Source organism: Lolium perenne, chromosome 2, assembly GCF_019359855.2.
Source record: "Lolium perenne isolate Kyuss_39 chromosome 2, Kyuss_2.0, whole genome shotgun sequence".
NCBI lineage: Eukaryota > Viridiplantae > Streptophyta > Magnoliopsida > Poales > Poaceae > Lolium > Lolium perenne.
In genome coordinates, this window is record NC_067245.2 from 44,257,857 (window position 1) to 44,270,407 (window position 12,551).

Sequence of the window (12,551 nt, forward strand, 5' to 3'; positions counted from 1 at the left end):
GTACGTCGTGGGCGGCCCAGCTCGTGCACCATTTTAAACTCCGACTCGGTTGCGGAACGGGTGGGCGGCGCAACGTACCCTTCGACGAGCGTCCGTTGGAGCCACGTGGTGGCTGGAGTAGCGACCGAGGCGCCACGCCACCGCGAACAGAAGTGTGGACGTGTTGTCGCTACCGAGTTCGTCAAGCCTACACACTGAATGTTGAGCGGCCATGACCGCGTGGCGCTCGTGTGGCGCGTGCATGCACGGCAGACTTCTTCCACCGCTACCGGAACGTGTCGGGTGTCGGCCATGTTCACCGCTCATAACGTGATGAGTCAAGCAGGGGCCTTCTTCAATTCCATCCTGCACACTAACTTTTTCTTTTTTTTTGGAGAAACGCCATCCTGTACACTAACTGTGAAGCTAGTCAAGCAAAGGGCCTGGAGGAAGTACATGGGCATGGCCTCCGAGTATGGGTGTCTAGGCGCCCCGGCTCCCTGGTCGTAGGAAAATCCTATTTGCCGCACGCGCGTTCTGGCCAGACCCATTTCCAAATCCAGCAGATCTGTTTCAGGTTTTCCCGTTTTCAGATGGTTTTTCAGGGGTTTCTATGTTTTTCCATGTGTTTTCTGGTTATCCGTGATTTGGAAATTTCGTTCAGATTTAATTTACGTTCTTACTTGAAATTTGTTCAAATAGAAAATGTGTTCAGATTCAAAATTTAGTCAAATTCAAAATTTGCTCAAATTCGAAATTTGTTCAAAATCAAAAATCGTTCAAGTTCGAAATTTGTTCCAGTTCGAGAGAAAGTTTCAATTTTCACAATTGTTGGAGTTCAAATTATATTCAAATTTGGAAGTTGTTCAGTTCTAGTGTTCAAAACGCTGAACAGTAACTCTAACTAGGCCTCGTTGGGGGCGGCCTACAAGCAAAATCGATTCAGGCGGGACCGAATCGGCCCAACATAGAGCGCGCTATAGGAGCTCCCCTGGTCGTGTAGTGACCTAGAAGGATACCCTGCGCGTTGCAGCGGGAATTTCTCCGATAACTCTATTTTGTAAAAAAATAAAAGAATATAAGTTAATTGTAATAGGTGTTATTTGTAGGAACATGCATGATTCCATTGGCTAAATAGTTAAGATGCTAACTTAAAAAAACTGACTTGAAATGGTTATGCTCATCAAGTAATATTTTTTATTTTTAGTATTATTTCGTTAATGTTTCTTTTTTATTTATATTTTAGTTTCTTAGAATTAATATTTTTTAAGCAAATCAGGATTCTTTTTCAAAATTGTTATACTTTTAACTATGAACAGTTTTGAAATACGAATAATTTTTGAATTTGAGGGTTTTTCTAATCTAAACATTTTCGCAAATTTATACATATTGAAATCTATTTTTTTTTTGAATTTTACAATAAAAGACAAAAAGAAACATGATTGAAGAAAACACCACATCATCTAACTGGATCGGCACGTACTACACACGGAGGTTTGCAGTAGCACAACTATTAAGCAGCCCGTTCTGTCTTATAGACACCCAACAAGCCATCAGCGCATTAATGGGAGCTCCGATACCACGCTTGCAGCGTGGGTTACGATGGCCGTGTTTGGTAGCCTGCAGGATCTTTTTTTTTTGCATGGGCCGAGAAGGGAAACAAGCCGTTTGGTTGCCTGAAGATGTCCGCGTTGTTGCACGAAGCGGGTTTAAAGCACCTTCGGGACATGCCCTGGAGGAATGGCTGAAATGACAGTTTCTGTGGAGTCTGACCCGTTGTCGTGAGAAGGCTGCACACATGGGGAAGGGAGACGGAAACGCCGTGTCCCTTCGGGAACACGCGCCATAACTAGCCTCACCGCCTCCTCTCCTTCGTCTCACTCGCCTCTTCACTCTCACCCCCCAAACTGTCACATCACGAAAGCGGTTCCTCTACCGCTAACAAATCCGCCGCACCACCGCAAGGAGGAGCAGCGGGACTGGAGGAGGAGACGACGGCGAGAAGCACCGCGACCTCGGCCTTGAACCTGCACCACGCTCTTCATCGGCATCTCGAGTTCGGGCGCGGAACAGTAACTCTAACTAGGCCTCGTTGGGGGCGGCCTACAAGCAAAATCGATTCAGGCGGGACCGAATCGGCCCCACACAGAGCGCGCTATAGGAGCTCCCCTGGTCGTCTAGTGAACTAGAAGGATACCCCGCGCGTTGTAGCGGGAATTTCTCCGATAACTCTATTTTGTAAAAAACAAAAGGATATAAGTTCATTGGAATAGGATGTTATTTGTAGGAACATGCATGATTCAATTGTCGTAAATGGTCAAGATGCTAACTTAAAAATAACTGACTTGAAATGGTTATGTAGTTGGCAGCTAAAAGTTGATGATGTGGATAATTGGATGGCTTAAAAATAGATGATGTGGCTTGCATGTAGAGTATTAATGAATGTTAGTGGGGGGACATGGATAATTGGATGGCTAATAGAATGGATAATGTGGATAGCTTGCATATTGAGATAGACAACTTAAATGACTTCTAAGGCTGGCCATAGTGGGTAGTATCATATGGTAGTATCATGTATATGATACTTTTGTATGATACTAGATCCATAATGCATAGTACTATTATAGACTAGTATTATAGTTTTGCTATATTAATTGATTTGTAGAATCCCAATACAAATTTGTGTACAAGATTTATTTGATACTAACTTTTTTCGTGATGTGCGCTATGATACAGTATCTACCTATGATACTCTAATCTTCTCTCTCATCCATAATTACTTGCCACATCAGCATTTTTGGTGGAACTAGGATACATGATACTAGCTATGATACTAGCACTATGACTAGCCTAATGAGGTTTTGCTTTATAAGAGATATAGATACGTGTAGTCCTATACCCCGATTGGGACGTTGGTGCGTACGACACCAATCATCTGCAAGTTCAGTGGGCCGCGGCTCATCAAGTAATATTTGTCTCTTTAGTATTATTTCATTAATATTTCTTTTTTATTTATATTTTAGTTTCTTAGGATTAATATTTTTTAATCAAATATGGATTCTTTTTCAAAATTGTTATACTTCTAACTATGAACAGTTTTGAAATACGAATAATTTTTGAATTTGAGGATTTTCTAATCTAAACATTTTCGCAAATTTATACATATTGAAATTTGAAAATTTCTGAAATTTTTAAAATTTGAATATTTTACAAAATTACAGATTTAAAATCTGAACTTTTTTGAATCTTACAATAAAAGAAAAAAAGAAACATGATTGAAGAAAACACCACATCATCTAACTGGATCGGCACGTACTACACACGGAGGTTTGCAGCAGCACGGCTATTAAGCAGCCTGTTTTGTCTTATAAACACCCAACAAGTCATCGGCGCATTAATGGGAGCTCCAATACCACGCTTGGGGCGTGGGTTACGATGGGCGCGTTTGGTAGCCTGCAGGATCTTTTTTGCATGGGCTGAGAAGGGAAACAAGCCGTTTGGTTACTTGGAGACGTCCGCGTTGTTGCACGAAGCGGGTTTGAAGCACCTCCGGGACATTCCCTGGAGGAAACCCTGAAATGACAGTTTCTGTGGAGCCTGCCTCGTTGTCGTGAGAAGGTTGCACACATGGGGAAGGGAGACGGAAACGTCGTGTCCATTCGGGAACACGCGCCATAACTAGCTTCACCTCCCCCTCTCCTTCGTCTCACTCGCCTCTTCACTCTCACCCCCCAAACTGTCACATCACGAAAGCGGTTCCCCTACCGCTGACAAATCCGCCGCACCGCCGCAAGGAGGAGCAGCAGGACTGGAGGAGGAGACGGCGGCGAGAATCACCCGCAACCTCTGAAAGAACATCTCTCGGTTTAAGTTTTGAATGTTTGATGTCAATATATGTGATACACTAATGTATGTTGAGATGATGCAGATAATATAAATATATATGTGGTTGTTTTTGTGTGGAGAAACATAAGAAAAGGAAGGAGGACAATTTCACGACGCTGGATAATCCGGGCCGGATATTTGCAAAATATCCGGGCCCCAAAATTTGGCTAAGGACTTTCTGGCGAGCTCCCCAGTAACCCCTGGATCCAGGCCGGATTTTTGGCCGGACTTTTCCGGGGGCGGATAATCCGGCTCTAACTTAGACCGGATTATTCGCCCCCATTTTTCCCCCAATGGTTGGATTTTGGAGGGGTGATAACCCACAAGTATAGGGGATCGCGATAGTCTTCGAGGGTAGTATAACCCAAATTTATTGATTCGACACAAGGGGAGGTAAAGAATACTTATAAGCCTTAACAACTGAGTTGTCAATTCAGCTGCACCTGGAAAAGCACTAGCAACAGGGGTGATGTGAAAGTAACAGTAATATGAGAGCAGTAGTAACAGTAACACAGCAGCAGTAATAGCAATATGAGAGCGATGGCACGAGAAGATAGTTGATACTACTTCCAATGACATGTAGAACAGGTATATTATGATGAGAGATGGACCGGGGTTCCCAGCGATCTACACTAGTGGTAACTCTCCAATAAGTGACAAGTGTTGGGTGAACAAATTACAGTTGGGCAATTGATAGGAATCAAAGCATTAAGATAGAACATCAGGCTTATTAATCATGTAGGCATGTTTTCCGTATATAGTCGTACGTGCTCGCAATGAGAAACTTGCACAACATCTTTTGTCCTACCAGCCGGTGGCAGCCGGGCCTCAAGGGAAACTACTGGATATTAAGGTACTCCTTTTAATAGAGTACCGGAGCAAAGCATTAACACACCGTGAAAACATGTGATCCTCACATCACTACCATCCCCTCCGGTTGTCCCGATTTCTGTCACTTCGGGGCCATTGGTTCCGGACAGTGACATGTGCATACAACTTGTAGATACAATCTAAGCAACAATATAGAGCTTAAATCTAAGATCATGCCACTCGGGCCCTAGTGACAAGCATTAAGAATAACAAGATTGCAGCAACAATAACTTCACAAACTTTATAGATAGACTAATCATAATGTATCATCCATCGGATCCCAACAAACACAACACCGATTACATCAGATGAATCTCAATCATGTAAGGCAGCTCATGAGACCATTGTATTGAAGTACATGGGGGAGAGTATACCGACATAGCTACTGCTAGAACCCGTAGTCCATGGGGGAACTACTCACGGAGCATGATGGAGGCGGTGGCGTTGATGGAGATGGCTTCCTGGGGCACTTCCCCGTTCGGCAGGGTGCCGAACAGTTCTGTCCCCCGAATTGGAGTTTCGCGATGGCGGCGGCGCCCCTGGAGTCTTTCTGGAGTTTCGTCAATTGGTATCGCGTTTTTAGGTCGAAAGGGATTTTATAGGCGAAGAGGCGGCGCAGGGGGGCACCTGGGGGCGCCACACCATAGGGTGGCGCGGGCCCAGGCCAGGCCACGCCGCCTTATGGTTTGGTGGCCCTCTGGCCCCTCTCCGACTCCTCTTCGGTGTTCTGGATGCTTCCGGGAAAAATAGGAGGTTTGGCGTTGATTTCGTCCAATTCCGAGAATATTGCCCGAACAGCCTTTCTGGAACCAAAAACAAGTAAAAAGTGAACCGGCACCGTGGCATCTCGTTAATAGGTTAGTTAGGAAAATGCATGAAATCATCATAAAGTGCAAGCAAAACATGTAAGTATTGTCATAAAACAAGCATGGAACGACAGAAATTATGGATACGTCGGAGACGTATCAGCATCCCCAAGCTTAGTTCCTGCTCGTCCCGAGCAGGTAAACGATAAAAAATAATTTCTGTAGTGACATGCTTCTTACATAACCTTGATCATACTATTACAAAGCATATGAAATGAATGAAGTGACTCAAGGCAATGATCTATAGTTGCTAACAAGTAGATAACATATAGCAAAACTTTTCATGAATAGTACTTTCAAGACAAGCATCAAAAGATTGCATAAGAGTTAACTCATAAAGCAATAGATTCAAAGTAAAGGCATCGAAGCAACACAAAGGAAGATATAAGTTTCAGCGGTTGCTTTCAACTTTCAACATGCATATCTCATGGATAATTGTCAACACAAAGTAATATGATGAATGCAAATATGCAAGTATGTAAGAATCAATGCACAGTTAACACAAGTGTTTGCTTCTTGAGGTGGAGAGAAATAGGTGAACTGACTCAACATTAAAAGTAAAAGAATGGTCCTTCAAAGAGGAAAGCATCGATTGCTATATTTGTGCTAGAGCTTTGGTTTTGAAAACATATAGAGAGCATAAAAAGTAAAATTTTGAGAGGTGTTTGTTGTTGTCAACGAATGGTAATGGGTACACTAACTACCTCGCCAACCGGACATTCAAGAGCGGCTCCCATTTTATTTTATTTTTGGGTGGCACTCCTTCCAACCTTTCTTTCACAAACCATGGCTAACCGAATCCTCGGGTGCCTGCCAACAATCTCATACCATGAAGGAGTGCCTTTTTATTTTAGTTTTATTATGATGATGACACTCCCCCCAACCTTTGCTTACACAAGCCATGGCTAACCGAATCCTTCGGGTGCCGTCCAACAATCACAAACCATGGAGGAGTGTCTATTTTTGTTAATTAATTTGGGACTGGGAATCCCATTGCCAGCTCTTTTTGCAAAATTATTGGATAAGCGGGTGAAGCCACTAGTCCATATGAGAGTCCGTCAAAAGTAAATGACAAGGTTGAAAGCTAAACACCACATACTTCCTCATGAGCTATAAAACATTGACACAAATCAGAGGTGATAAATTTTGAATTGTTTAAAGGTAGCACTCAAGCAATTTACTTTGGAATGGCAGGAAATACCACATAGTAGGTAGGTATAGTGGACACAATTGGCATAGTGGTTGGCTCAAGGATTTGGATGCACGAGAAGTATTCCCTCTCAGTACAAGGCTTAGGCTAGCAAGGTTGTTTGAAGCAAACACAAGTATGAACCGGTACAGCAAAACTTACATAAGAACATATCACAAGCATTATAATACTCTACACTGTCTTCCTTGTTGCTCAAACACTTTTACCAGAAAATATCTAGACCTTAAGAGAGATCAATTATGCAAACCAATTGTAACAAGCTTTACGGTAGTTCTCCACTAATAGGTTTAAACTACATGCAAAAACTTATGATCTACTTGAGAGCTCAAAACAATTGCCAAGTATCAAATTATCCAAGACATATGAGGCATTTTCTGCTTCCAACCAAATAAAGATAAGTATTGTAGCTTCCAACTTTTATCATTGAACATTAAAAATAAAACGAAGAACAAGTGTTCATATGAAAAAGCGGAGCGTGTATCTCTCCCAAACAAGGATTGCTAGGATCCGAATTTATTCAAACAAAAACAAAAATAAAAGCACACAGACGCTCCAAGTAAAGCACATATGATGTGACTGAATAAAAATATAGTTTCAGGGGAGGAACCTGATAAGTTGATGAAGAAGGGGATGCCTTGGGCATCCCCAAGCTTAGACGCTTGAGTCTTCTTGAAATATGCAGGGATGAACCACCGGGGCATCCCCAAGCTTAGAGCTTTCACTCTCCTTGATCATGGTATATCATCCTCCTCTCTTGACCCTTGAAAACTTCCTTCACACCAAACTCGAAACAAACTCATTAGAGGGTTAGTGCATAATCAAAAACTCACATGTTCAGAGGTGACACAATCATTCTTAACACTTCTGGACATTGCATAATGCTACTGGACATTAGTGGATCAAAGAAATTCATCCAACATAGCAAAAGAGGCAATACGAAATAAAAGGCAGAATCTGTCAAAACAGAACAGTTCGTATTGACGAATTTTAAAATGGCACCAGACTTGCTCAAATGAAAATGCTCAAATTTAATGAAAGTTGCGTACATATCTGAGGATCATGCACGTAAATTGGCTTAATTTTCTGAGCTACCTACAGGGAGGTGGACCCAGATTCGTGACAGCAAAGAAATCTGGAACTGTGCAGTAATCCAAATCTAGTACTTACTTTTCTATCAACGGCTTTACTTGGCACAACAAAACACAAAACTAAGATAAGGAGAGGTTGCTACAGTAGTAAACAACTTCCAAGACACAAATATAAAACAAAGTACTGTAGCAAAATAACACATGGGTTATCTCCCAAGAAGTTCTTTCTTTATAGCCATTAAGATGGGCTCAGCAGTTTTAATGATGCACTCGCAAGAAATAGTATTTGAAGCAAAAGAGAGCATCAAGAAGCAAATTCAAAACACATTTAAGTCTAACATGCTTCCTATGCATAGGAATCTTGTAAATAAACAAGTTCATGAAAAGCAAAGTAACAAGCATAGGAAGATAGAACAAGTGTAACTTCAAAAATTTCAGCACATAGAGAGGTGTTTTAGTACCATGCAAATTTCTACAACCATGTTTTCCTCTCTCATAATAATTTTCAGTAGCTTCATGAACAAACTCAACAATATAGCTATCACATGCAGCATACTTTTCATGATCCACAAACATATAATTTTTATCAAGTTCAAGAATAGTGGATTTAATGCTTTCAAACTTTCTTTTATTAATAATATAACAAGGTAGTTGATCATTCTCAAGAGATATGGGACTCATAGAATAAGTCAAGAACTCTCCAATCCCATTTTCATTAGTAGCACAATTAATATTATCAAGTAACATAGGACCATCATCTAGAGATTTATCATAAACATTTGCCAAGCAAAATTCTTTAGTACCATGCATTTCGACATCAGGCACAAACAAAGCATTATCATAAGATTTATCAAAGTAGCATGGATTATCATAAATAACAGTAGCATAATTATTCTCACAAGTATTACTCATAGGTACTATTTCAAGAGAATCCACAGGAACATAACATTCAACCTCTTCCGGTAAGCATGGAGGACAATCAAATAGTGTAAGGGATAAAGAGTTACTCTCATTAGAAGGTTGGCATGGGTAGCTAATCCATTCTTCCTCCTTTTGTTCATCGCTCTCCTCTTCTTTTTCATCCAATGAGCTTTCAGGTTCATCAATTTCCTCCTCTTTTTCATCCAATGAGCTTTCAGGTTCATCAATTTCTTCTTCCACCGGTTCCTGCAAATTGTGAGTGCATTCTTGTGCATTAATGTGTCTCTCTTTATAATCAATGATATAAGGATTATTACCGAAGCATTCTATGCAACAATTAAGGATAGAAGAGACATAATCTTTAAGGTCCTTACAAACAACACAAGTTTCATAATTCTCAACCATGAAGGATTCGATCTCAGAGGCTCCCATAAACACGACAAATTGTTCTACCTCTTCGAACCCATAATGAATATAGCAATTCCGATTATAGTTCTTAATTAAAAATTCCTCACTAAAGCCACATTGAAATTTAAGATGTTTAGTATCATGTTGAGAGCAACAGTTTATATCATGGCGTTTAAGCAAGATTTTAGCAATTGTATCCACTTTTTCTATCATAGCACTCATTATTTCACCAGCTCTTGATTTTCTATAATTATTATAACATTCTATAAGCTCCAAGTAGGTTGTTGGTTCTCCCATAACAGCAGTTTTTAATTTTTAGGTTTTTCAAATTTTTATGGATTTTTGGGTATATGAGAAAAATAAAACAAAACTGAAATAAACTAGACAAAAAGTAAACTAAGGAAAGTAATATTAGACAGAAATAAACTAAGCACAAATAAACTAGGCAAAAGTAAACTAAGCAAAGAAAAATAAAATAAAACAGAGAGAGAGGTAGAGTGTACTCCCCAGGTGAACTTATGAGTAGAGCTATGCCTCCCTGCAAGAACGGCGCCCGAGAAAACAGTCTTGATAACCCACAAGTATAGGGGATCGCGATAGTCTTCGAGGGTAGTATAACCCAAATTTATTGATTCGACACAAGGGGAGGTAAAGAATACTTATAAGCCTTAACAAGCTGAGTTGTCAATTCAGCCGCACCGAAAAGCACTAGCAACGGGGGTGATGTGAAAGTAACAATAATATGAGAGCAGAGTAACAAGAATACGTAGCAAGAATAGCAATATGAGAGCGATGGCACGAGAAGATAGTTGATACTACTTCCAATGACATGTAGAACAGGTATATTATGATGAGAGATGGACCGGGGTTCCCAGCGATCTACACTAGTGGTAACTCTCCAATAAGTGACAAGTGTTGGGTGAACAAATTACAGTTGGGCAATTGATAGGAATCAAAGCATTAAGATAGAACATCAGGCTTATTAATCATGTAGGCATGTTTTCCGTATATAGTCGTACGTGCTCGCAATGAGAAACTTGCACAACATCTTTTGTCCTACCAGCCGGTGGCAGCCGGGCCTCAAGGGAAACTACTGGATATTAAGGTACTCCTTTTAATAGAGTACCGGAGCAAAGCATTAACACACCGTGAAAACATGTGATCCTCACATCACTACCATCCCCTCCGGTTGTCCCGATTTGTCACTTCGGGGCCATTGGTTCGGACAGTGACATGTGCATACAACTTGTAGATACAATCTAAGCAACAATATAGAGCTTAAATCTAAGATCATGCCACTCGGGCCCTAGTGACAAGCATTAAGAATAACAAGATTGCAGCAACAATAACTTCACAAACTTTATAGATAGACTAATCATAATGTATCATCCATCGGATCCCAACAAACACAACACCGATTACATCAGATGAATCTCAATCATGTAAGGCAGCTCATGAGACCATTGTATTGAAGTACATGGGGGAGAGTATACCGACATAGCTACTGCTAGAACCCGTAGTCCATGGGGGAACTACTCACGGAGCATGATGGAGGCGGTGGCGTTGATGGAGATGGCTTCCGGGGGCACTTCCCCGTTCCGGCAGGGTGCCGGAACAGAGTTCTGTCCCCCGAATTGGAGTTTCGCGATGGCGGCGGCGCCCCTGGAGTCTTTCTGGAGTTTCGTCAATTGGTATCGCGTTTTTAGGTCGAAAGGGATTTTATAGGCGAAGAGGCGGCGCAGGGGGGCACCTGGGGGCGCCACACCATAGGGTGGCGCGGGCCCAGGCCAGGCCGCGCCGCCTTATGGTCTGGTGGCCCTCTGGCCCCTCTCCGACTCCTCTTCGGTGTTCTGGATGCTTCCGGGAAAAATAGGAGGTTTGGCGTTGATTTCGTCCAATTCCGAGAATATTGCCCGAACAGCCTTTCTGGAACCAAAAACAGCAGAAACAGAACGGCACTGTGGCATCTCGTTAATAGGTTAGTTCCGGAAAATGCATGAAATCATCATAAAGTGCAAGCAAAACATGTAAGTATTGTCATAAAACAAGCATGGAACGACAGAAATTATGGATACGTCGGAGACGTATCAAGGGGGTATTTATACCCCCCTTCTTCCTCTCCCCAAGTGGCTCATTCACCTCAAGTTCATCCACCATTATAGCCACCTCAAGAAACACAAGAATCACAAGATCTGCTCCTCCGACCATCCAAAGCTCTTAATCTTTGGAGAATCGAAGGAGAAGACCCCGATCTACATCTTCACCGAAGGGATTTGCATTTCCCCCTCATATGCTTGAGGGCCCCTTTGCTAGTGTTCCTCTTTTGGAATCACTAGTTGTTTGTGGTTGATTTGTTCTTGTTGTTGTTGTATTGTTACAGATATTGGGAGCCTCCAACTCAGTTGTGGATGTGTGCCCCAAGAACCTTGTAAAGGCCCGGTTTCCGCCTCGAGGAAATACCTTAGTGGAAGTGGGCTAGGCCTTTGTGGCGTTGCTCACATGAGACCTGAGTGAAACCTTCGTGGCGTTGGTCTGGCTTTCGTAGCGACTACACTCCTTCAAACGTAAACGTACCTTCTTGCAAAGGAAGGGAACTACGGGAATCATCTTTGTGTCTCCACATGCTCCACTCTTGGTTACCTCTATCCTATTATCTCCTTTTTATATTGCCTAGATATTGCTTAGTAGTTGTTCTTGTCATATAGGTAAATTCACATAGTTGCATATCTAGAGAATTTACCTTTGTGTCAAGCCTAAATTGAAAAGGAACTAAAAATTGGTTAACACCTATTAACCCCCCTCTAGGTGCGGCATACAATCCTTTCAATTGGTATCAGAGCCTCATCTCTTATTTCGGGCTTAACCGCCTGAGAGTATGTTGGACGATGATGGTACGGAAGGGGCCGCGAAGTTGGTCTCCATGGAAGATCTCAAGTTGATGGAAACATCTTTGAGGTCCTCCATGGAAGCTCAAATGGAAAGCATGAAGAAAATGATTTCCGAGCTTTTGACGCTGGTTCCCCCCGTCATCCCCGTCATAGAGGAAAGGGACAAGGGTGCGTTAGAAAAATGAGATGCTTCGGGCTCAACTTCTTCTAGACCACTCTTGGATGGTGATCACTTAAACAAAGTTAACACTTCCAAGGTTTCTCCTAGAGTGAAGGAGTGAGATACAATGAATTCCCTCCACCTTTCCACTCTCCCGACATCTCGGTTCCCCATCCTCATATAAACACTAGAGGCAACCCACCTAAGTTTAATGATCAAGATTTTAGTACATGACAATTTGAGTTTTGCTCTCATGTTTGCAGTGCCTCCAATGAA